This window comes from Lynx canadensis, chromosome C1, assembly GCF_007474595.2.
Source record: "Lynx canadensis isolate LIC74 chromosome C1, mLynCan4.pri.v2, whole genome shotgun sequence".
NCBI lineage: Eukaryota > Metazoa > Chordata > Mammalia > Carnivora > Felidae > Lynx > Lynx canadensis.
Genome location: NC_044310.1, coordinates 113265785 through 113292008, shown reverse-complemented (window position 1 = coordinate 113292008; position 26224 = coordinate 113265785). Strand labels below are relative to the sequence as shown.

At 41.7% G+C, this 26224-nt stretch overlaps 1 protein-coding gene across 2 annotated transcripts in view; it reads left to right on the top strand.

Annotated features, from left to right (window-relative positions):
* Positions 1–26224, top strand: part of CNTNAP5 (contactin associated protein family member 5) — a 798355-nt gene that overhangs the window by 722561 nt on the left and 49570 nt on the right. The window lies entirely within an intron of this gene.

Below are 26224 nucleotides of genomic sequence, written 5' to 3'. Positions count from 1 at the left end.
CAAGTTAGATGTGTGTGTGTGTGTGTGTGTGTGTGTGTGTGTGCTTTATTTTCAAAAAGTAAGAAATGGATTGGTTTTATATTTAACAGTGCCTCCCTAAAACTTAGGAGAGTCTGAGGGTCTTTATAGTAGTATTTCTCAAGGTGTGGTCCCTGGCCCAGTAGCACCAGCATTGCCTGGGAACTTCTTGGAAATGCAGCTTATTGGGGCACCTGGGTGGCTCAGTCGGTTAAGCGTCCAACTTAAGCTCAGGTCATGATATTGCGGTTCATGGGTTCGAGCCTCACATTGGGCTCTGTGCTGACAGCTCAGAGCCTAGAGCCTGCTTCTGATTCTGTGTCTTCCTCTCCCTCTGCCCCTCCCCTGTTCACACACACTCTCTCTCAAAAAATAAATAAACATGAAAACAATTACATTAAAAATTAAATTAAAAAAAAAAAAACAGAAAAGGCAGATTATTGGCTCTGCCTTAGACGTAGTGGCTCCTAACTTCTGAGTACAGGGCTGAGGCTCCTGCATTTCAACAAGTGATCCAGGTGATTTTGACATACACTCACCTTTGAGAACCATGGTTTGGCCCTACTTCTGGGGCTACACTGTAGCACCCTGAGGAAGGTCTTCCGGCTCCTGCTCTTCAAAGTGTGGATCACATGAGGCGCCTGGGTGGTTAAGCGTCTGACTTTGACTCAGGTCAAGATCTCACAGTTCACAGTTCGAGCCCCCCGTTGGGCTCTGTGATGACAGCTCGGAGACTGGAGCTTGCTTCAGATTCTGTGTGTGTCTCTCTCTCTGCCCCTCCCCTGCTTGCACCCTGTCTCTCAAAAATAAACATTCAAAAAGACACAAACAACAACAACCACAAAAAGTAGGGATCACAGACCAGCATTCTCCTTATCACCAGGAACCTTGTGAGAGAAATGCAGGCTTTCAGGCCCCATTCTAGACCTACTGATTTCTCCTCATGTTCTGGGGTTTCCTCTGCCTGCAGAGGACCTGACTTCTGTCTTATCATCCAGCCATTTCATCTGTTATAACTGATTATTTACTTGACTTTTGATTATGATTTTATTCCTGGATGGTCCTTGGTTTCATACTCTGTAGCACTGGGATTTCATAAGGCCTCCCATCCTCCTGACTAATATGGGTTCTCAGAACTTTATTTGCTTGCAGCCTCCAGTCCTCTTCTCTGCTAGGTTGGTGTGGGAGGTTTAGGCAGAGCCATCTTGGAGTGAGAGCCTCTGATTCTCCTGATTTCTATTTTTCCATTAAAATCCTTCACCTCCCTTCATTACAACATTATCTCTTTAACTCTTTTCTTCATCTTTTGAGACTAGCATTATGAGCAATTTTACCCAATCTATATTAAACAAACAATTATAACCATACTCTTGTGTATTCATGGAACACAAATCATCTAAAGAACGAACATGGTGGCCTTCTCATGATTTGTTCATGGAAAAACATTATATGATCAGTAGTTCCTTTGAACTGGATGCATTATTGCCATTTTTGAAAAGTATTTCTGTATCCAAAAGTTATTTAGTCTTTGCTTCAAGTTAAAAAACAAACAAACAAACAAAAAGTCACAGGCTGCAGACAATGAAATCAGAGGCACAGATCAACATCTCCAGTGATTTCTAGGCAAACTCTGAGTCATTTCACTTTGAATGTGTGGTGTTTATATAGCAAATGCAGATGTTGTGTTCACTTACTTCTAGAGCATTTGCTAAAAGGCTTGGCTTATATGGGAAACTTTCCTGAGATATTCTGTTAAACTGTGCGTATTTTGCCTGCTGAGAGAAATTTTAAATTAAAACAAAAACAAAAATGAAAAAAAAACAACTAGATCTTTGGCAGAAATTGAAGTAGGTGCATCTTAAGCAGAAACTTAAGGAGGATGATGTTGAATAACAAGTCAGTATAAACTCAGCCCCAACTACACCTATGTGTGCCCAGCATTGTACTGAACTGTAGGGACAGAGAGGTGCATAAAACCTTCTTTCTATCCTCAGGGGGCTTATGATCTTGCAGAATAAAAGTAACTCAAAAAAGAAAATGCAATATTTTATCATAAATCCTGTAATTGGTGCAACCAATGATTTGTCATCAATGTAAGGAAACTTCTGACAGTAAAAAGGGGAGTTAATTATATAATTTTACCCTCATAACTGGGGTAGTCTGGGGTTGTTCCCAGTACACCAGTACACCAATTATATGGTCACCCTATCTACAATTGATAAGCACAGGTCTAGTGTAGGCTTGGAACCAACCTCTTCTTGGGGGATGATTCTGGAAGAGTTACCCGGACACCAGATCAAGTGCTAAAAGATACTGGTATGCTTCATTGTCGTATTGATCTTTAGAGACCACTCATCTATTGATGAGCTGTTGTGTTTGGTGTGGGGGTCACCTTCTAAAACTGACCAGCATCAAATTCTTAGTGTCCCCCTACTCACCAGCAGTCCCTAGCACTATCATTGCCCTTGCCACCTTCGCACATCCCACCTTGGCAAAGACCGTCACCACCCTAACCCTGTGCCCTACAGATTAAATGCAGAAGGAGTTGCAGAATAAGGTTTCCAAGAATCTGGGTTTAACCTTGGCTTTACAGCAAACTAGCCATGCTACTTTTTGCAAATCCGTGAACTCTAGTCTAGAGAAGGAAAACAAGAGTTCCTGCTCACATTGTTCTTTGGTGCCCCCATCAGACTAAAAAGTGGTATAGTATATCAAAACAGGTGGACATAGGGATCAGTCTCAGCACTGACACTCCCTAGCTGGGTGACCTTGGACAAGTCTCTGAACACATCTGAATCACAGCATCTCCATTTGTAGTAACACAACCCTAGAAGGCAGTCTATATGCCAATGGCAATGATGGGTACAGTATGTGAAGTCCCAGACAGAGTGGCTAGTGCAGAGTAAGTATTCAGTAACCAATGATGAGTTGTCATCATTACTATTACTGATGTAGTTGTTGACTGAACCATGGGGGTGGCAAAGAGTGAAGCTTCTAATGTTCTTTCAGACAAGGGACCATACCCTTTCCCAGAACCATCTGGGAGTCATCATTCCTTTTTTTTTTTCATCTTTGTTTGATATTTTCAATTCACTTGCTAAAATTCCAGAAACAGTTTGCTGCTCATTCCCCTGCTGCATTCCCAAGCAGGAAGTAGCATGCTTGCTGGCAGGTGTTGGCTGTTTGACTGAAAGGAATAAACAAAAAGCTGTGATGACACAGTTTGCTCGAATGTTTTCTCCATTGTGTGCAGGGGAAGGGGGTTCGTTAGCGAGAAGCTCACTCTGAAGGGCGCCCAAGGCGGAACAGTCAGAAGAGGCATCAGTCAGTATTGGCATCTGGTAAACATTGGCATGAGAAAACCTGTGTCGTGTCAATTATTTAAAAGATCATCTTGTCCAGAGATGGTGATTCTCATGGCAACTCCCATTGATTAGTAGTGGTGCCCTGGGAACCATTGGGAAGTTACTTGGCCCTGGCTTGAAGGAGGGCATGATTAGTGGTGTCTGCCTGGGATGGAAGGTAAAAGAGCACATGCGCTCTCTTGTGGCTGCACCTGCCCTAGTACCTGAATTGTTTGTCTGCAGGACTGTCATGTGAGCAAATGGTCTCATACTTCAGTCGCTAATTTCTCTAGCTTTAATAACTCTTGTATTCCCGGATTTAGCATGTTTTTATAATAGCTCAGTGATCAAACAAAGACTTGTTTAATTCATGTTGTTCTTCCCTACCCACTCCGTTTTTTCCTTCCTTGAAAACAATAGACTTCTATTCATGCAAATATTACAGCTACTTATATATTCATAACCATTGTAAAATGGGAGAATGGCCAATAAAGAAGATAATAACAAAAGCTGGAAATTATTAGATAAATGAAGATAATAATTATTTAAACCACGTATAATATATTTAGAGTTCTTGATAAAAATACTGTTTTCAGTTATGGTCTACCTACCATCTATTTTTTCTCATACAGAGCACAGGGTATATGTCATCTCTTCTCCTGTGTCACAGTTGGGATAACAAATTTATATTCTTAAAGTAATTAGAAAATAGTGATTCATTTGCCTTTGATAGGAGTTATTTACCATATTTTTTCATCTCCAACAGATACCTGTTGGTATTCAGAGATGGGTATCAACATTGGGAATGTTTCCAAATTTTTTGTCACTCTAAAATCCCACTTAAGCCAACTCTTGCTCAAGAAGTGCTCTTACAGGTAACAGCAAAGCTATGAGGAGCCACTACAGAAATTTGATAGTGACTATAGAACAGTTCCTGGTATGTGTGTAGAACACACAGAATAAGGAGATTATAGGACTCAGAGCAGAACGTCAGGGGGAGAAATGAATGCATCAGGAAGCTTCTTTCTTCTTCAAATATGAACCCTTCCCAACCAGAACAGCTTTTGAGATGGAAATACCTGGGGGGGAAGGGTTATACGTTAGGGCCTGAGGGTTGCTACCCATCAGAGGTCTCCTTTTATTCTGGAATCTGGGGAAGAAGAAAGGCAATATGCTTTCTGCAGAAGACTTGCTGTCATATCTGCACTTCTTGGAATGGGGTCATCAGACCACCCTCTCCAGCACATGTCACATCCAGGAACATCTGGAATCAAATGTTATGTGTTGTGTGCAAGATTCTTCTGTGGAAAGGATGCATAGCTTTCATTAGAACCTCAGAAGCATCTTGGGAAGCCTGGGTAGCTCAGTCAGGTAAGCGTCCGACTCTTGATTTTGGCTCAGGTCATGATCTTATGTTTTGTGAGTTTGAGTCCTATATTGGGCTTTGCACTGACAGCGTGGATCCTGCTTGGGATTCTCTCTCTCCCCCTCTCTTTCTGCAGCCTCCTCTCAAAATAAATAAATAAACTTAAAAAAATGTGTCTTTAACTGTAGAAAAACAAGAACATGCAGGAAAGAGTCCTTATAAATCACATTGGCCTATTTAATAAAAAATAGTGAATTTAGGGATTTAAATCTCTCTTCTGGTTATTCTTGTATTTTAATATACTTTGGTGTTTATATCACCAAAATACTTGCATATTAATTTAGTTAACATAGTATTTGCAAATGGTATTTTTTTAAAAATCTGTATTATCTGTATTTTGAGACCGCACCCAGAGATTTATGACTGTACTAAATATTAAAAGCTGAAAGAGGTACCTTAGTTTAAGAAACTTTATGATCATATTCTCACCCCGTTTAAAACCTTTTTAAGGTAATTAATCTTGTTTAATTTCATTCCCTGAGTTACTAGTGAAGTTAAATATTTTAAGTTAGTTGCATGGCTTTGCAGAATCCGTTCATGCCCCACTGATGTTCAGATCTGTTGATGGAGTGACTTAGAATTGGGAGCAGGATGCCCCCCACGTCCCCCCCCCCCAAAAAAAGAAAAAGATATGTACAGAGAGAAGTAAAGAGAGAAGGAGGGGAGATGGTGAGCAGAATTTCGGGGCCCAATTTCCAGCCCCTCTGCAGACCCAGACTGCTTTTTAACTCTGGAACACAACCCAGAATTCCCTCTCCTCCCCATCCTCGGGACCAGAGATGTTGTTTTAACCCAGAGGATCTCAAAGTGTGGAGTCTCTGGATCATGAGCATCAGCGTCACATGGGAATTGACTGGAAATGTGAACTCTGATGTCCCACCCAGACCTACAGAATTGGAAATGTGGCGGTAGGGCCCATACTTTGTGCTTTACACAAGGTAGGTGATTCTCATGTAGGTTCTCATTTGAGAAACATTACCTTAACCAGATAATAGCTCCAGAACTTCCTTGTGAGAGGACTCACCTGGGCAGTGGATCAACATACACCTTCTCAGGTCTTTTCTTAGAGATTTGATTCAGTGGGTCTGTGATGAAGCCCCAGAAATAATGATTGTTAATGAGTATGTACACGGATTCTCATCATTAGGAAGCTTTGGCTCCACCCAGCTGGCCTCCTTCCCATGTCCCACGGCACATTGCCTGCTGCCCATGGGCCACGGAGATTTCCGGCAGCCTGTCTCCTCAACTCTCAGTGTCCAGGCAGGCCTGAGGCAGATGACATCTTTGGAACGGCCATCTCTGAACACCCAAGTTCGTACGCTGTAGCATGTCTATGGATGTTATGAGAAGGTCATGACGCCTTCTAGACATCACCCCAGGCCCCCAGAATAACCCACAGTAACCAAGCCCTTCTTCTCCCATCACTGAGGACCTGTGAGAGACTCAAGCCACCCAGACAGCATCTCTTCGGCCCGGCCCCCCGGCTTCTCATGGATGAAGCAGTATCTGAAGACAAAGGGAGGAAGTCAGGGAGACCATAGCCCACTTATATCCTTATTTGATTTTTACATAAAACATCACGCTTTCAGCGTTTGTTTTGTGTAATGCATTTTGTTGCTTTATTGCAATTCATAGCTAAATGTGATGTATCCTTTTGTAAGGAGCTCCATGTCAGGATAATAAACACTAATGCTCACTGCCTGCTGTAATAGAGGGGTTCTAAGGCAGCTGCTGCATTCTCTTGTCTGGGTCTGTAGCTGTCCTCCTTGCTGTCAGCTGTCTCAGATCAAGGCTGTCTGTGTCCGGGGAGTCCTTTAGCTTACTGTCTGTGGTTGGTTCTGGTCTTAGTGAACTGCACACCGTATGTCAGGGGTGGACGAGAAGTCCAAGGAAGACAGTCTCCAAGTCAGCTCCACCTTCTATTGCCCTACATCTGAGGTGCATTCACAGCGGGCCACAGCTGGGCACGCCAACTTGGATGGAACAAGGAACGGTGTACTTGACACATCATGTCGGGAGTCCTGATGCCACATAGCAGTGACCGTAGAAGAACTATTTCAGGGGCACCTGGGAGACTCAGTCAGTTAAGTGTCAGACTCTTGAATTTGGCTCAGGTCATGATCTCGTGGTCTGTGAGTTCGAATCCTGCGTCCAGCTCTGCACACAAAGAGCCTGCTTGGGATTCTCTCTCTCCCTCTCTCAGAAATAAATAAACTTAAAAAAAATGTTAATGTTTATTTTTTTTGAGACAGAGACAGAGCATGAGCCATGTGAAAATAAAGGCTCATGCATCTAAAAGCCAGGGAACAGCAAATATTGCCAGCAAACCACCAGAAGCCAAGAGAGAGGCATGGAACAGATTCTCGCTCACAGCCCTCAGAAGGAATGAACCCTGCCAGCACCTTGAACTCAGACTCGTGGCCTTCTGAACAGTGAGAAAATACATTTTCACTGTACCCCCTTGTGGTACTTGGTTATGAAGGCTCTAGCAAACTAAACCCATCACTGTAGTCTTTCTATGGAATTTCCCAAAGCAATTCCCCACTACTCCGGAAATGCCATCCTGTTAAAAAAATTTTTTTTAACGTTTATTTATTTTTGAGACAGAGAGAGACAGAGCATGAACGGGGGAGGGGCAGAGAGAGAGGGAGACACAGAATCTGAAGCAGGCTCCAGGCTCTGAGCCATCAGCACAGAGCCCAGTGCAGGGCTCGAACCCGGGAACCATGAGATCATAACCTGAGCTGAAGTCGGATTCTCAACTGACTGAGCCACCCAGGTGCCCCTAAATAAATAAACTTAAAAAAAAAAAAGAGAACTATTTCATTTCTCAGAGACCTTTCCCATGCCATCGATTTGATAGTGATGTCTACTTATTTTTTTTTAATATTGTGTTGCGGAAAAGGAAGAATTTGTAGAACACCTAAAAACATACCTGCCGTATTTTCAACAAAGGCAGGCTCCCTTCTTCTCTTAGCTATTCCTCGGCTGTTTGCATAGTTGATTTTCCTGAGAAATGGCTTCTCTACAAGTATAATAGAAGTATTTGCTTACCAGATGTTTACCAGGGACCCACTATGTGCCTTGCACTACATTTCAGACGCGGCACCAAGTGCAGTCCTATGTAGCACATAGTATTTAGTGTCATCCCAAATTCCAGATGATCGAGCTGGGACAGAGCAGTATAAATGAATTGTTTATAAAGTAAGCAAGATCCAAGATTTACACCACATACTCTGCTCTGAAATCTCTATTCTTGCTTATTTTTTTATTAAAAAAAAAATTTTGGAGAGGCGCCTGGGTGGCTCAGTCAGTTGAGCATCTGACTTTGGCTTAGGTCATGATCTCACGGTTGACAAGTACGAGCCCACACTGGGCTCTGTGCTGACAGCTCAGAGCCTGGAGCCTGCTTCGGATTCTGTGTCTCCCTCTCTCTCTCTGCCCCTCCCTTGCTCACAGTCTGTCTCTTTCTGTCTCAAAAATAGGTAAACATTAAAAAAATTTAATGTTTATTTATTTTGGGGAGACATAGTGAGGGATGGGCAGAGAGAGAGGAAGACACAGAATCCAAAGCAGGCTCCAGGCTGTGAGCCATCAGCACAGAGCCCAACGTGGGGCTCGTACCCATGAAGCCCAGGATCATGACCTGGGCTGAAGTCGGACACTTAACCGACTGAGCCACACAGGCGCCCCTGAAATCTTTATTCTTTGACTATTGATGACCCAGACTTTAGCTTTGAGAGGCTCTCCACCTAGAGCCCGAAGTCTGGTGTTTTTACTCAAAGCCTTCTCCACACACACACACACACACACACCACATTCACAAATGATGTTTCCCTTAAAAACGAATTTTAAGACAATTGACTGTGTTGTTTCATCTTGCCAGCTGTACTTTCTCTGAAGAGTGAATTTACTGAGCACAAATCCCCAGGGAGAAACGGCTAATTAAGGCACAGGCTTCCTAGCCAGCTGTTTCACACAGAGAGAGGTAGTTCATGTTTAAATATCCAGGCTGTAAAGGGGAGGTGAGGCAGCAGAAGGCCTCTGCAAGCTGCCAAGAGATATTTCTTGTTGAATGGCACTGGAAGCAGGGACTGACAGGGTGCAATCTGTAAGTAACAGGACAGCGGGCTCCCCTAAATCACGTCAAGGAAGCTCTGGGCGAAACCATAACCATGGATTCTCATGCACTATGGCATTGAAGGTGCCGCTTGGATATCTCCTCAATACCTTCCTTTATTGTACTTGCTTTCAAGATATCTTTAAAATGACTTCCGATTAATACCCTCCTCCGAAGGGTTATTGCGAGGATTAAGTAACGTGCACACAACAGAGAACGTAATGAAGGTGACTTTTATCTATCTATTCCTATTTAGTACAAATATAATCAGACGAGGCATACGGTTTTAGAAATATTCTCTTCTAATATTATGTTGCAGGGTCTTTCCATACAGTTATATACTAGCAGATAAATTGTGTTAGATTATAACTTGTTCACATTTTTCCTGTGGTTGAATATTTAGGTTGATTTTTCATGCTTTACTGTTTTGGTTTTTTCAATGTTAGGATGAATTACTTACCACTGAATCTTGGGGCCTCAACTGTTTCCCTGGGTAATTCCTACATGTGAAATTGCTCAATCTACATGTATGCATATATTTTAAGGTCTTAGATATACAGGGCCAAATTGTCAAGGGTGCTGCAGAACTTGGTAAAGGTCCCATGTGGCAACTCTGACTGAGCTCCCAGAATGCAGAGGGGCTTGCCTAGGACCGAGCGTCCTCCAAGGTGTCAACATCCGGATCCACATGTAGAACTAATGAGTCTAAGTCCTACCATGTATGGCATTTAGCACTCCTCTGTCCCCGGGCATGGAGCCAGGGGTCTGGCTTCTGGAAAAATTAGTATTTGCTGAATGTCTGTTATGCGCGGTGCAAAGCCAGAGCCTACATTAGTTTCTGTTTGCTTGTTTGTTTGTTTGTTTGTTTTCAAAATCTAACACGACATCTGCAAATAGATGTTACTATTCTTATTTTGCTTTGGGGAACAGAGAGGTTAGGTGACTTGTTAAAGCTCACACAGTAAAGCATGGCTGCCTAATTCCTTCTGTGTGACTGACCTAGCACAGATGTACCAGGGAGCTACATCTCTTTCCAGATCACACCTGCCAGCATTGATAAGGAGGACACTAACATCATGGCAGGCATATTGATGCTTCCACTCTCTCAGTCACAAGAGGAACACCTCCCTCCTTCCACTGATCTAACTGACAGCATGAGAGAGAGGAAGGGGAGTTGGAACACAGGTGGGTAGCCCATGGTAGGAACCTTCAACTTTGTTCTCTGGTGAGCCCGAGAAAGATTTAAGGATAGGGAGGGTAGAAAGGGTAGAAAGGAGAATGAAGAAACAGAAAAAAAAAAATAGAGTGGTTTCCAAAGGATGATTCTTCAGAGAGAATTCTTAGCACATTTAGTCATAATGACAATCACTGCTCCTGCCTTCCAGTCCTCAAGTCAGGCTAGTGGGGTCATTTCCTGTGAGAGGGTATGCTGTAGCTTCCTGAGGTAGGGGCTGACTGAAATACGCTGTGTCCTTGGTAGCCTCTATCCACACTTTCGAGTGCTGTGCAGATGAATTCTCCCTGCATCCAGAGGGAGTATGCCTTGGGCTGTTTTGAAATTGTTTAACTCTCTTCCATGAGTGTCAGTGTATAAATACACTCTTACTCAAAGAGGCCATAATCCCTACTGAAGAGTTATTAATTATACACGTACCTAGTGTTTGTATTCCAGCTTTCCCCAGGGAGCTCAAAGCACTTTGCAAATATGAATTGCAAACAATAAATAATGCCTTTGACTTCTAAGAAACCTGTCTCTGAAGGCTTAAGTTGATGCCTCCCTGAGCATTCTTACAGGAGTGAAGCCCTCCCTTCCCTAGGGCAAGAACGATCACTTCCGCTCTTCTCCAGTAAGAGAATGGTGGCTGAACAGACCCAGTTTTACCAAAGTGCCACCAAAGTGGCACGAGGATATGTGAGGGAATGACTTTGCAATGATGTTTTGCAAGACAGATAGGTGACACTAAGCGGCTTTTGGAAGCCAATGTGGCTTTATGCTAATATGAGACCAAATCTTGATCCTGTGTACCTGTTGACATGTTTTCTGAGAGGCAGGACAGAGTAATAGTCACAATTAGCCGGCGTTCCAGAGTTCAGACCCCAGTGCCTCTCTTCATATTACCAGTGAGGCCCCGGGTCAGTTAAATGGACTCCCAGTACCTCACTTCCTGTGTGTACAAACTGGGTATATTGATAGCATGTACTTCATGAAATTCTGGGAATTGAAGCCATATTAAGTACTTTTAGAGTTATCTGCAGCATGCCATTCATAAATGTTCGCTCGTGTCCTAATTATTATTTTGATTATTATGCAATCCCTGAAGCTATTTTGCAAGAATTCCATATGCTAATCAACGGTGAGCATAAGGAGAGGGGGCGTGGACAAAGTATGGGCTACAATTTGACAATCCCATGTTGAGTATTGGCTCTGAAGCACCTGAATGGCTAAATCTCACTGTTGGCTAAAAGAACTCGTTTCTTGTCCTACTGAAAGGAGTTATCCAAACGAAATGTGTGCACATAGGATGGACCTATTTATTTCATAGTTTGCTCTATTTTGAGTCCCTCGCCCAGGGAAAGCAACAGAAGAATTATTTGGGCCATGTTTTGGTTTAACACAGAATCCAACTGCAGTGGAATTAGTATGTAGCAAGTGTGATATTTTAGGCACAGTTTTGTTTGCAAAACAGTAAATAAATGAGAACCACTGGTTGCTTTCTATATAAACCTGCTTCTCCCAGGAAATCATCTGTTCTGAAATTTCCCATTCACTAGGCAGAAATTTGAACTTGAGATGAGGGTCAGGTCTTTCAGAATTCTTCAAGGCTGCTGCCTACCCAGCAAATTGTACACATCCAATTGATATCAATTGGTAATGAGACCAGCTCTCCAGGTGGCTTGTTTCAGTGCTCGCCACCACTCTTGCTTCTTTCCAATTCCCTATTGCGTAAATGGAGCTCTTAAATATGGTGCTGCATTAAATCAGCTCTTTGCAGAATCATTTTGCAACCACAAAAATGATGGAGTATTAAGCCCAAGCCAACTAAGAAGATGATGATGATGATAATGATGATGATGGTGATGGTGATGATGGTGATAATGATGCGGCATTATTTATCTTGATCCCATATGGAATTCTTGCAAAATAGCTTCAGGGATTGCATAATAATCAAAATAATAATTAGGACACGAGTGAACATTTATGAAGGGCATGCTGCAGATAACTCTAAAAGTACTTAATATGGCTTCAATTCCCAGAATTTCATGAAGTACATGCTATCAATATACCCAGTTTGTACACACAGGAAGTGAGGTACTGGGAGTCCATTTAACTGACCCGGGGCCTCACTGGTAATATGAAGAGAGGCACTGGGGTCTGAACTCTGGAACACCGGCTAATTGTGACTATTACTCTGTCCTGCCTCTCAGAAGACATGTCAATAGGCACACAGGATGAAGATTTGAACTGAGCCCCCACAGCATGGAATTCTACAATGATTCTGTCATTGGAAAGGGTATGGAACTTCTTTGAAAGAGTGTCTTTTATTCTCATACATTCTAACAAGTCTTTGAGCTGGGAAGCAATATCCCTAACTTACTATAAAGCAATATCTTATTACACATGGTTGACTGTGAATGTAATTGGGTTGCAGCCAACACAACCCTCCGTCAGTGGCTCTCAGATCGCTGTTTCCAGCCACCACTTTTCTCCAAAATTCAGTCCCCACATCTCTTGCTGTTTGTTTGCCATCTTTAATTTTATTTTTTTAAATGTTTATTTATTTTTGAGAGAGAGACACACACACACACACAGAATGTGAATGGGGGAGGGTCCGAAAGGGAGGGAGACACAGAATCCGAAGCGGGCTCCAGGCTCGGAGCTGTCAGCACAGAGCCTGACATGGGGCTCGAACCCACAAACGGTGAGATCAGACCTGAGCCAAAGTGGCACGCTTAACCGACTGAGCCACCCAGGAGCCCCTGCCATCTTTAATTTTATATTATAACCTTAATATCCCACATAAATTATAGTAGTTAAACCTACTTTTGTTCCATTTTAAAACTTGTCTTTCTTTTCTTTCCATATTGCCTGTATTATCTAAAGCTATAAATTAATTCCTTCCTTCATGCATTCATGTTAACTACCATATGCCAGATGCATTTGATACATGCTGAAGACACAGAAGTAAATGAGATAGACAGGAACCTCTGTCCTCCTGGATCTTGCATTTTGTTGGAAGATGTGAATACACTGCGAGAAATAGAATTACAAACCGTGAAGTTGCCTGTGAGAAAATACAGGGTAGTATGAGAGCTCCTACCAAAACTGGGGGAGGGCTGCAAAGAGGGATTCCTTGAAGGAGAGAGGGTTCTCCTCAAGTAGCAAGGGTGGGTGGGGCCAGCTGGTTGGGTGGGGTGGATTCCAGTAGAAGAGATGGCTCCAACAGATTCTTGGGAGGGAGGACGGTGTGTGGAAGAGCTGACCGACGTCCAGTTGGCCACAGAGAACGGGGTGAGTGATGTGAGAGGGGTCAGCTGGCACAGAGCACCCCAGATCTGGAACCCTACAATCATGGCTCTTCTCTTTGCCTGAATACACCCAACCTTTCACCAAATCCTGCTGATCTTGGTGTTGCCCTCTCATAATTATCATTTCTCTTATTCAGTCTTGCCTTGATGGTACCTAAAGGCCTTTAGATGGTTTGCAGGGCTCCCATCCCTCACTGCCCTAAGTCACTGAGGCCTGGAGTTCTCTGGAATCCTTCTCAAATATATCCTACCATATTCTTTCCATTAGAAACTTCACTGACTCCCCAATCCCCTGCAGTGTAAACCCGGATTCATGAGGCAGGGTACACAGCCCCTTATTAGCATGTGGCATAGCCTGGATTTACATGGGGAACTGAATTTCCTGCTTTAACATTCCCTTCTCTGAACTAGAATGTATTGTGAACCATGAAGAAGTGCTTGGGGAACTCTAGAGATATTTGCTAAATATTTGGAGACACAAATGTAGTTACTTTATTTTTCCTCCGAGCAATGCACACTTGTCTCTTTTTCAATATTTCCATAAGTGAACAAATATGGTTGATGTACTGAAAAAAGTAACATTAGTCTTCTTTGTAAGCATAGGTCTTCTGAAACATATTCATCCTTTCACTTGGCAAGTATTTAGGCAGCCCTTACTATATGTAAGAACAGTGGAGGAAAAACAAGAAAGGTTGCAAGGATGTAAACCTCTTTTGGCCAGAGTGTAGGACTACAGGAAGGGTTGGGTAGACATGGCTACCAGATTGAGATAAGGTTAGAGAATACAAGTCTTTGGACTTGACTATGTTGATAGGTAGGGAGTATTCTTCACAGTGAAGTCACACTGTCAGGCATGGTGAAGGAAGGTAAATTTGGTGTTGATACAGGAGAAAGGACTAGAGAAAAGGTGGTCACTGGGAAGGCCATGCATGGCTCAGGCATTGTAGAATGTCGGGAGGATATCCTTGAATAAGGTGGCCACCTTTCTACCTGTTAATATGCTCCTGTCGAAGCTGGGACATTTCCTCTAGGTCATGACATTTGTTTTGTTTATAAATTTAGGTTTACTTTCCATCCTCCTGAGGAGGTGTGAGCTCCATGAAAGCAGAATCCTTTGGCTGAGCAGTCCCAGTACCCAGCAAAAAATAAATAAATAAATAAATAAATAAATAAATAAATAAAGGCACACAGTAGACATTGATTAGGCAGAAATGTCGAGGATTCACTATTAAGTACATGGCCTCTGTGGTTTTTTTTTTTTTTTCCTCAAAGGACTATTATTAATGTTTCCTCTTTTTTTTTTCTTTTCTCCCATAAGTATACTACATAATGTTTATCATCCCAGGAGAGTGCAGTCTCTTGTCTTTTCTCCCCCGTTCATATGCAATGCGTACATCTTTTTTGAGAGGTTAAAGCAAATAGTTAGGAAAGACACATGTTATGTGTAAGCGTGCATGTATGCAAGTGCATGAGTGAGAGGGTATGAGTGCGTTAGTATGTTGTGGGTATGCGGGTATGGGGAATGATGTTCTTTATTATTATTTCATTTCTATTGGACCTCATTTTCAGAAAGGAGGAGTTGAGAAGGAAAGCAGAAAGTATTCTGGGCTGCTACTGTAGTTTCTTCTCTCTTTGTGTCTCAGCTCAGGAGGCGGAGACCCTCCTCCAGCTTCTTATCTACCTCAAATCCATGGCGGCGTGCAAAGGGCATAGTATAGGCCTTGGGTTCAAAGCCCCATATTGCCACTGAGACTTCATTTTTAACTTCCCTGAGCTTCATTCCCCATTTGTAACAAAAACAGTAACTTCAAAATTATTGTCGTATCACAGCCTCTGACCCAAGGGAGTGGCTGGTTCCTCTTAGGGGTGGGACAGGAATCTTGGAACGGGTCTTGGGAAGGAGCCAGAGGAGTCTCTTTGAGCCCACATCCTGGGACATCCCCAAGTGCTCCTCTGTTCGCTCATCAAGTGCAACGTCACACATAAATATACAAGAACTTTCACAAGGGGAGGCGCGGGATGGGCACTCCGTAAACTCCACTTTTATCCTCTTTGCGCACATCCCTCGGATGCAGGTCACTGTCACCACGGCTAAGGCCCATGTTGGAATAAGAAAGAGTTGGGATCCAGGAGGGACCCCATCCTGGATAGGGCCCTCACTTCTGAGCAGATGGGACTTCCCCGTTGGAGGAAACCACCCCACCCCCCGTCAGGAAAGACCGCCATCCGAGTGTCTCTGCGCCATTAAACAGGATCCTGTGGTTATGTCTTGATGACTTTGCATTGTAAAAAGTGCCTGAAGTTATTCATGAGCTAGTTACGCTGTTTGTTAATGATTTTAGAAAATGGTCTAGGAAATCATCTCTAATTGACCATCATTTATATTTTCATTTATGGAAGTGCCTGAAGCCAGCACTGACTGCTTCAGTTTCTGCATTTGGCAGGCTGCATGGGGCTGGTGGGTGCATCAGGAAAACACAAAGGCCCAGGCGTGTGGGTGCCATGTGGACCATGCTACGCCTTTCACATATTTCACTTTGGAAAAAATCATCATTCTATGCTCAACATTTATTTTTAATGTTCCCTCTTCACCCTTTCTAAGTGGTGCACACAGTATTAGATGGTGAGGATACTTTTTGACCTGATTATTAAAAACAGGTTGGCTCAGCACCTTGTCATATGGATGTATTTGTGCTGCTGGGTCAAATCACCACTGGCCCCCCAGTCCCTGGACTGACATCCTTAGAAGATATATCAGAGCTGTCATCCAGAGCAGTGCTTTCGACTTTATAAATACCGTTTAGAAAAAGCAGAATTATGAGTTGAAGAAATAGTGAATGGTTTCCTGTAGGCACACAGGGTTCACATCCCCAATTTCTTTAATCTTCTGCTCATTTTCCATGTGCATTCCTGCCTTCCATCCGATCACAGACATGTGCATCTTCCTCTTTTTCTTTTCCCAAGGTTTGCGTGTTCTTTATGATTCCAATTCAGGTGTTATCGCCACTGGCAAGCCGTCCCTGATTTTCCAGTTTTTTACCTGGACGTATGCATTTCCAGAATTTGTCTTCACTCTTTCATATTCATCTTCTACAGTCCTGCGTCACTCGCTAGGCTGTGCATGTCTTGGGAGAAAGGCTGTATCTCTCTTGTCTAAGCCAGTGTTCATAACACCGTTCCTGGAACAACACAGTGTGACCGTTCTGTCCACTGTATGCTGATGGAGGGCCAGCTCTAACAGAGCTCTGCCCTGGGCACCGTGGGACATGCAAACACAGGAGCATAACTTCCTCATTGGAGGCAAATAGTGGCTCTCAGTGGCATTTTAGCCAACCAGATAAGTCACAAATCGTGACCTCATATTTCTGTGAATCTGCATTGTCACTACCTGTTGTCATCAATTTTTTTTAAATGTTCAAAACTACATGTACAACTAACGGTTCCAAATATTGTAAAGTTTTTAGTGCCATGATCAAAAGCATCTATATCCAAAAGCATTGGCTCATAAAAAGTGAACATAAAATTTACAAAAGCCGCCTCATCCTGAATTCTTTAAAGAGTAATTACTATGTTGAGTTCTAATGACTATTGCCTTCAAACCCCATAAATCATATACAAATAAGAGGAGAGAGTTTTTAAATGTAAGTGAACTCTAATTGGGTCTCAGCAGAAAGGAAAATAGATCTTTAGTAGCTCAATGAAATCTCTAAGCACATAAAACATAGCCAGTGTTTCCCATGGAGTTTTGTGGACTGTGCCTTTTACACATGCTGTAGAGTGAATTCAGAGAACAAGCCTGAGCCAGAGGAACCTGTTTGGTTCCAGTCATCTGTATCAACTGAAAAATAGAAAAGTAAAAATTAAAAAAAAAGTAAGTAAATTCCTCATTTCATCATTCGGTGTGTCTTTCTTTTGTCAAAAAAAAAAAAAAAAAAAAAAAAAAAGGCTGACATCCCGTGATGCAGGCCATAGGGAAACAAAGTGTCTAGACAGAGTGCCACGGAAGAGGGGTAACTGGTCTGCATTGATTCCCAGTAATGGGACTCTGTTGCCATGCAAATGACTTTTGAGTTAAAAGTGAGACAGGTTGTGGAATATTTTGTGCAAACGTAAACAGAAGCACTGAAATAGAAGATAATTGTTACTTCTTAAGGTGCTGAGAATAGGACTGAATGAAGTAAACCAGAACCCATCACTGAACAAGCTGGAGGATTTGGTACCTGTTTATTACTTCCTCTGAGGGTTTTCAAGGTTGTTTTTGAATAAGAAATGAATTGAGCCCTAGAAAACCATCATAGCTGAGTGGATCTGGGAATGCTCAGAGCATTGCAGTTACTGACTCATGAGAAATTCTCAAATAGCAGAGAATATATATATATTTTTTAGAATAGCTGATTCTTTTCGGTGCTAATCTCTCCTCACCTTGCCCAAGATAGAACTAGGAAGAAGAGACTTAAGGTTTAACTTTGCCATGAAAATTCACTTTATCTTTCACGGGGTTTGCAATTCTTTCAGTATAAATGTCTCCTTTTTTCCAAGTAGCTTAAAAATATAGGATTTTTTTTTAATTTAAAGACATTAAATTTAGCATTCAGTTGTGCATGCAGTGATTTGAGGACAAACTCTGGACAACTGAGTTTGGCTTCAGATTGGCCACAGATTGGTGTTTAGGTTTTCTCTAAGAAGTCTGGCTAAGTAGGATTAACATACAGATAGGCCTTCATCCCAAGGTCGTTATTTTTATATGCTGGGCTCCAAGGCAGAAGTGCAAAGCATGGCTGGTACCCTGAGGAAAAATTCAGATCACAGGTCAGAGGAAAGATCTGGGTGTAATGACTAATATCTAAATGTACCAACCGTGTTAGACAAGCTACACTTTTCCTTTTATGTAAAATTTGTATAGACGAATAGTGAACGTGTCATAATTTTTGAGGTACAAAGATGAAATATGAGAAAAATCAGTTTAGACAACCCTAGAGCAAAATAGGCAACTGATGATAGTTTAATAGTACTGATTATACCCATAACAATAACTAACATTTGTAACTATAAGGGTGATAATTATTGAAACGATCATGATCAACTCTGAAATAATTGTTTGCATTATATGTGTGTAAGATGGGTGAGATAAAAGGAATATTTTTCACTCACCACCAAACCATTCACTCATTCAGTCTATAAAAAAATTCAGTAAATATTCATCGAGCCCCCACTATATGCTAGACATTTTTTTTTCTCAGCACTGGGAATACCCCAGGAAAAGATACAGGTAAAGCTCTGTTATCATGAAGTTTATAATTAAATGGACGGTGAAAATCACTAGGCAAATTAAAAAATGCATGACTTAAGAAATGAGCAGGATAGTGACAAGTGCTCTGAAAACTTAGTTATGTGGAAAACCAGGCCTTTCCACAATGTCTGACCAAAATCTATATAGGAGATATTTTTACATAGTGACTCAGAATGGGTTTGTATGACTGGAACAATATGTCTCCTATGTATAGTGAATCATGTTCAGATTTTCTGTTCTAGACCCTTCCATTTTATTAAATCTATGCCTTTATGGAACTTGCATTCCAGTGCAGGGAAATAGGCAATAAGTAATAGATGTAACAATAAGCAAAATGCTGCAAGGTAATAAGCTCTGTGTGGAGAAGAGCAGGTTAATATCAGGAAGTCAGGAATATGTGTAATTCAGGTGAGGGTCTCACATTTTTTACATGGCAATCAGAGAAAAACTCTTTAAACAGGTGGTATTTAAGCAAAACCTTAGAGGATTTGGGGGCGGGGGCAGGAGGCAGGGGAGACATGTGTATATCCAGAGAAGAACATTCCACACAGAGAGAATAAGGAAAGCAAAGTCCAAGACAGACATATGCTTGCTTGAGAACTTGGAAGGGAAGCATTGTGACTGGACCCCAGTGAGGAGTGATAATGGAGTAGGTGATGAGGAAAGGAGGTAATGAAAGCCTTAGGACCCTATAACCACAACAAAGATATTGCCTTCTACACTGGGTAAGATGGGGGGGGGCATTTAAGGGCTTCAAGCAGGGGAGTGATTGCTCTTTTTAATACTGATTTATAGCAACTGATCTGATTTACACTGATATATGCTTTATTTATCACAGGATTGTTCTAAATGCTCTAGTAAGAGTAGTCTATATGGGGCTAAAGCTAGAAGAGGAGTAGTTATGACTCTATTGAAATAAAATGGATAAGGGAGAGAGCCAAACCATAATAGACTCTTAAAAACTGAGAATAAACTGAGGGTTGATGGGGGATGGGAGGAAGGGGAAGGTGGGTGATAGGCATTGAGGTAGGCACCTGTTGGGATGAGCACTGGGTGTTGTATGGAAACCAATTTGACAATAAATTTCATATTTCAAAAAAAGAAACAATCTGGGTGAGAAATGTTGGCTGTTTGGATGAGAGTAGTAATAATGGAATAGGTGGCAAGTAAAGAAACTGATTCAGGATATATTTTGAAGGGGGTGTGTAAAACTATGTCACACCCTACTGGAAATGAGACAAGGAGAGATATCAGGAGTGGTTCCCAGATTTTTTGGCCGAGCACATAAGAGTATAGGCTTGCCGATACTTGAGGTGGAAACATATTTAGTAAAGAGGATCATGAATTCAGGCTTGGGCATATTAAAGTTTTAGGTTATTAGGCATCCAAGTACAGATATTGAGAAGGTAGTACAGGCATCCAAGTACAGAATTGTAGAGAGGAGATTGCAGGTAAGGGTAGAAGACCAATTTGGAGATAGAAATTTAGAATTCTTCTACATTTAGACAGTATACTGGGCTCATAATGTCCCCCAAATTCACCCCAGAATATGATCTTATATAGAATTGGGGTTGTAGCACATATAATTAGTTAAGATCAAGTCTTGCTGGGTTAGAGTGCATTCTATATTCAATGACCAGTGTACTTATAAAAAGGACGGATATGGATACTCAGAGATGCATGATGACACATAGAGAAAAGAAGGACATGTGACATGACAGTAGAGGGAGAGATTAAAATTATGCAGCTACAAACCAAGGGATGCCAAAAGTTGTCAGGCCCCAAGAGAAACTAGGAAGAGACAGCAAAGAGTTACTTACCCCTAGAGCCTTTAGAGGAAGTACAGAAATGCTCATGCTTTGATTTTAAATTTTAGCCTCCAGAACTATGTGTAACAACAATTCTAGGAAACCAAAAAGATAATATTGGAACCATAACACTGGATGAGATTGTCAAAGCAGTGAGCATTGGTAGAGAAAAGTTCATAGACTGAGCCCTGGGACTTCAACATTAAGAGGGCGAGGAGAAATAGAGGAATCAGCGAGAGGGAAGATGGCCAGTAAAGAAGGAAGGAAACTAGGATAGGGAATGTTTTGGAATCTAAGTGAAGAGTTTTACAGAGAAGAAAGTGACTGTAGACAATGTCAATGGGAGTTAAAATGGGGATTTTGAGTGGAAAATTGGATTTAACATGAAAATCATTGATGACCTTAGAAATAGAAGTTTTGGTGAAGATACAGGGTTGAAATCTGACTAGAGGGAGTTTAAGAGTAAATGAGAGAGAGGAGCTGGAGATAGAAAATATAGATAAAGCCTCAGGAGATTTTTTGTAGACCAGAAGAGAACAGAGAAATATGGCAATGGCTAAAATTAAGAAAGTTGAAGATATTTCTTTTATTTCCTTCCTTCCTTCCTTCCTTCCTTCCTTCCTTCCTTCCTTCATTCCTCCCTCCCTCTCTCCCTCCCTTCCTTCCTATCTCCCTCCCCCTTCCTTCCTTCCTTCCTTCCTTCCTTCCTTCCTTCCGTCCTTCCTTCCTTCCTTCCATTTCCTCCCTTCCTCAGCCTACCTTCCTCCCTCTTTCTTTCTTTCTTTCTTTCTTTCTTTCTTTCAGGAAAAATTCTAATACGAATGAAGTAGTACAGAGAATTAAAGAAAAACTGTAAAGGAAGGAGGGGTTGCCTGAGTGATGTGTTCAAGTACATGAGAAGGATGAGAAGGAATGCATAAAATGATACTAGGTGAGATCATAGATAGTTCGTCTAAGTTAAAGAGAAGAAGGTAAAACATATGGGTTCAGAAATTGACGGGTTAGTATATATGGTGGCAGGAGGTTGTGGTACTTATTTTCTGGTTACTTTAGTTTTCTTGGCAGAGCAGGGATATCCCCTTAGATTAGGGAAGAAGGCAGAGGTGGAGGCCAGAGGACAGAAGAGAAGACATTAAAGAGCTGTCTGAGCTGCAGATGCACAACTTAGCAAATGCACCGAGACAGAGAGGACACAAGAAAGACCCACTTGAAGTTGGTGGGGTTGAATCTGAAGTGGCCTACCAGCAGTCTGCATTGTTTGTATTGTCTTCTGCCAGCTAAACCAGGCAGGAGTTGAGAAAAAGTCGGTTGCATTTTAGTAGTTAAAGTTCTGCCAAGCAAATATGTCCATTCAGTAAAGCGTGACCAAGGTAAGTAAGACCATATAGGAAAGGATGATTTACAGTGATGGGCCATGTAGTTTCAGCTGGGTAAGGAGAGCAGAGAGGACATGAAGAGGTTGAGGAACAATAAGTAGTTGGTGAAATTAGTCTTTCTAGGGATTATGGGAATCCAGGCATTAGAAAAAGGGAGCCAGAAAGGGAGAAGGTTGTATTCAGAAAGTAGGATGCCCGGGTGACAGCTGGTGATGGATTGAAGGAGGGTGTGTTAGCTGAGCTGGAAACAGGTGTGGAGATGCACAGTTTACTTTGTAGAGACCAGATGGCTGCTGATAACTAGGGTGTGCATCATGTATGCAGGGGTGCTGGTGAAGGAACCCAACAAAACAAAGATGACTCCTAAAGCTTTGAAGTGAGCCCCCAGTGGGTGGGTGGTGCCACTGAGTGGGGCAGTGAAAACGGAAGAGAAGCTAATTGGTGAGAATGGTCTGGTTAGTAGAGACTAAAGGGTGCAGAGGAAGCCACATAATTCGGGATTGATAGGGATTGATAGGGAATGGAAAAGATTCAACATGTAAAAGAGCTCCCGCTTTCAAAGTGAAATGATAAAGCAAGAAACTGACAATGCTCTGTGGACAGAAATATAAGAATGGACTCCACTGCAGGGGTCCAGTGCCTTCATGGGTTTCTCTTTTGATGTTGAAGATACCACTTTTTGTACATCAGCCCAGTCACATACGTGTCTAAAGCCCTTTATGGGACCCCTTTTTAGAAGAACAAGTCCAGGTTCTTTGCCTGGACTGTCTCTTTACTGCTCTGTTCCAAGTTCCCACTCAAGGTACAGGATATTAGTTTTTCCATCTTTCAGAATGAGAAAGCTTGGTTGGGTGCAGATCTGCTAAGATTTTCATCAGCGATGCTGGTCTACAGCTTTACTGTTCCAAGCATGGTAAAATTTAGCCACAGTGCTCTGCTTAATTTCTACAACTGCCTGAACATATCACCTTATTTTTTTTTCCCTAGCTAATTTCTACCTTCCATCAACAAGCCTCTTTCTCTGAAAAGCTTTCTTACTACCTCAACTCTTTTAACCGTTCATCGTTTTGAATTCACAAAATACGCATTCTGTATTGTTTGCCATATCATTCACTTTTCCCTTTGTGTCACCATCCACTTTCTGTCTATCCACTCATCCATCTACCCGATCACATGCCTTTGGAGTCAGGGTGGTATAGTGGAAGGAACATATACTTTAAAGTTCTATACTCCTGAATTTGAATCTTCCTCTCCTTCTCCTTATTATTATTATTATTATTATTATTAATTTATGTAGCTGTTTACCTCCCTGAAAATCTATTTCCTAATCTGAGGATTTGATTTAAAAATATCAATATAGTTACTACCGGGTTAAATGTCTAAAACATAGAGGTGCTTAAGAGCAAGCCAGCATGATCTTGTTTTTGCTTTAAACTGATCAAAAACTTCTTAATGATAGAACTGTAGCATTGTAACTGTTGTTTATTTAAATTCTGACACACAGTAGGCATTGAAAAATTATTAGTTTATAATTTTGTTGGAGTGGTAATAAAATTCTCCAGAGTGGATACTTTGTTCAACAAATGCTTTCTGGAGACTTAAGACAGCAACCCTGCTTATACTTTGTAGACACAGGGATGAACAAGCAACTATCTCTCCTATAGGACCTTAATAAATTCAAGGAGGAAGGCAAAATAATCATGATAAATTGAGTTTGTTTGTTTTATTAAAAGTGAGCACAGTGGCAATATAGTAAAATATTTTATCAGTCTTAGGAGTGAGTAGAGACCTGGGTCACCTGAGATGGGTTTTGATGAATTAGGAGGAGCTTACCAGGCAGATAAGGAGTTAGGGGTATGATTCCAACTACAGGAAAAGAAAAACACACAGAGGTAAGAAGGAGCATTATTTGGGGAGATGCTGAGTGTTCAGGTATGATTCAGATGTGGGTAATATATAGGTGATAAAGTTGGAAGGTAAAAATAAAAGGCTTTGTATGTCAGGCCAAGAAGCTGAAATACATCATATAGAATTAAGGAGGCTTGGATTTTTTTTTTAATTATTCATCACTTCCATATAACACCCAGTGCTCATCATAACAAGTGCCCTCCTTAATACTCATCATCTATTTAGCCCACCCCCCACCCACCTCCCTCTGACAAGCCTTAGTTTATTTGGCTTGGAATTTTTTTTTTTTTAGTTCTAGAGTCACATAGCAAAATATGCACTATTCCCACTCATGGCTGTGTGGAAGACAGAGAAGGAAGAATGGGAAAGTGGGAACCAGTAAAATAAAAGAAAAAGAAATAATGTTTTTGAATAACTGAGATGCAAGCATCATAACCCAAAGGCTTGGCTCAAGGCATTCAACTAGAAATTTTTTTTGGATTTTACAGGTTTGAGTTTCCACTTCATATTTTTTCTATTTTATGAGAAGGAAATTGTCAAGCAGGATATGAATAATAAAATGTCTTGCTAAATGGTATATGGTATCCTTTGTTGAGTATTAGAGCAGCTTTGAAAATAGGCCCAACAGAGAGACACAGGGAGAAGGTCATGTGAAGATAAAGGACATCAGAGTGACGCATCTACAAGCCAAGGATTGCCAGGATTCACAGAAACTAAGAAGAGGCATGGGAGTATTCTAGCCTCGAGCCTTTGAAGAAATATTTTTAACTTCTAGCCTCCAGAACTATTGTTGAGAGAGAATAAAATGTATGTCGTTCAATAAAAAAGAAAGAGGGGGCACCTGGGTAGCTCAGCTGTTTGAGCATCCAACTCTTGATTTCAGCCCAGGTCGTGGTCCCAGGACGGTGGCATTGAACCCTGCATTGGACTCCACACTGAGCATGGAGCCTGCTTAAGATTTTCTCTCTCCCTCTGCCTCTCTCTCTCTCTCTGTCTCAAATAAAAAATAAAAAGGAAAGAAAGAAAAAAAGAAAGAAAATAGGTCCAACATCTCCCAAGGAGAGCATGGCTTCTCTCTCCTCAGCCAATTACATCCACATAGATATGTACAGAGCATCTGGCATTGGTCAACTTAATGTCTATACAAATCCAACAGTAAGCTTATCAAACCTATGGGTCTATGGGTATTTGAAGTGTGGGATCCCAATGGTCAGGACTGCAGAGAAAGAGTGTTCTATGGGCTGTGTCTTATGGGATGCAGAGGACTGATACAAAGCTGTCCAGAATAGATGTGACCAAATCCTGGTACGCCTAGTTGTTACTTTGTAGAGGCTTTCCACTACACTCCTGGAAAACCAAAGAGTTCTGCTGGCCAACATGAGGTTGTGGGTTGAAGGTGGGTGGAGTGGGAGAGGGCAGTGGCAGCAGCAGCCTAGAGACAGCTTCCCATTCCTACTTCAGCTCAAGAAGCTCCGTATTTTTTTGTTTTCTATAATAGCGTTCACTATCATTTGAATGCAGTGTTCTAATTTGAAACCAATTTGAAAACGACTGGACTAGGCATATAAAGCAAATCCAGATGTGTGGGAAAGAAATAGAACCCTAAATACTAACAAGAGACAGAAGGTTCAAGACAGATGGTGGGAATTCAAACCTGAATGAATTCCCTAAAACATCAGAGACTCCGATGCAGAAGGATAAACTAGTGCAGACATTACTACGTTCTAGAGGAGGCCTTCAGGAATTATCTAATTCCTTAGGCATGCAACTCTTCTATTCTCCAGATGTTCTCCCAACTCCAAGTCAAGAAATACCAGGGCAAAACAATTTCTAAGAAAAATGCTTTGGTCTCTGGACCTACTGAGAATAAGTACAACCTAAATTTGTACTATTTCAGGGAAGTGATTCCTTTAGATGTAAAAAGTTTCGAGATCCCACTGAATTTTTTGACCTTCCTCCCTCCCTCCCTTCGTTCCTTCGTTCGTTCATTCGTTCGTTCGTTCCTTCCTTCCTTTCTTCCTTCCTTCTTTCCTTCTTTCAAAATTTACTGATTATTTACCATATGCCAGGCACTGGGAAAGTAAGATATGTGCAGATCATCAAGGGGTTTATAGATTTGTAAGAGAGACAGGTGAGAGATAGATAATACAACTCAGTACCTGTTAGAATAGAGACGAACACAGGGCCTATAGGAGCAGAAGAAGGCATTGATTCCATCAAAACTCCTAAGAGGATGAGATGAATATTTGCATGGCTCTGGAAGAACTTGTTGAGGTATTTTAGATATAAACTGGAATGTTGGGGAAGCTTCAGAATACTTTGATAGACAGAGTCACTATGAGATTATTGACATCTAAGGTGGATGGTTGTGAGGCAGGTGTTGGAAAAGATGTATAAAATAGAAGCT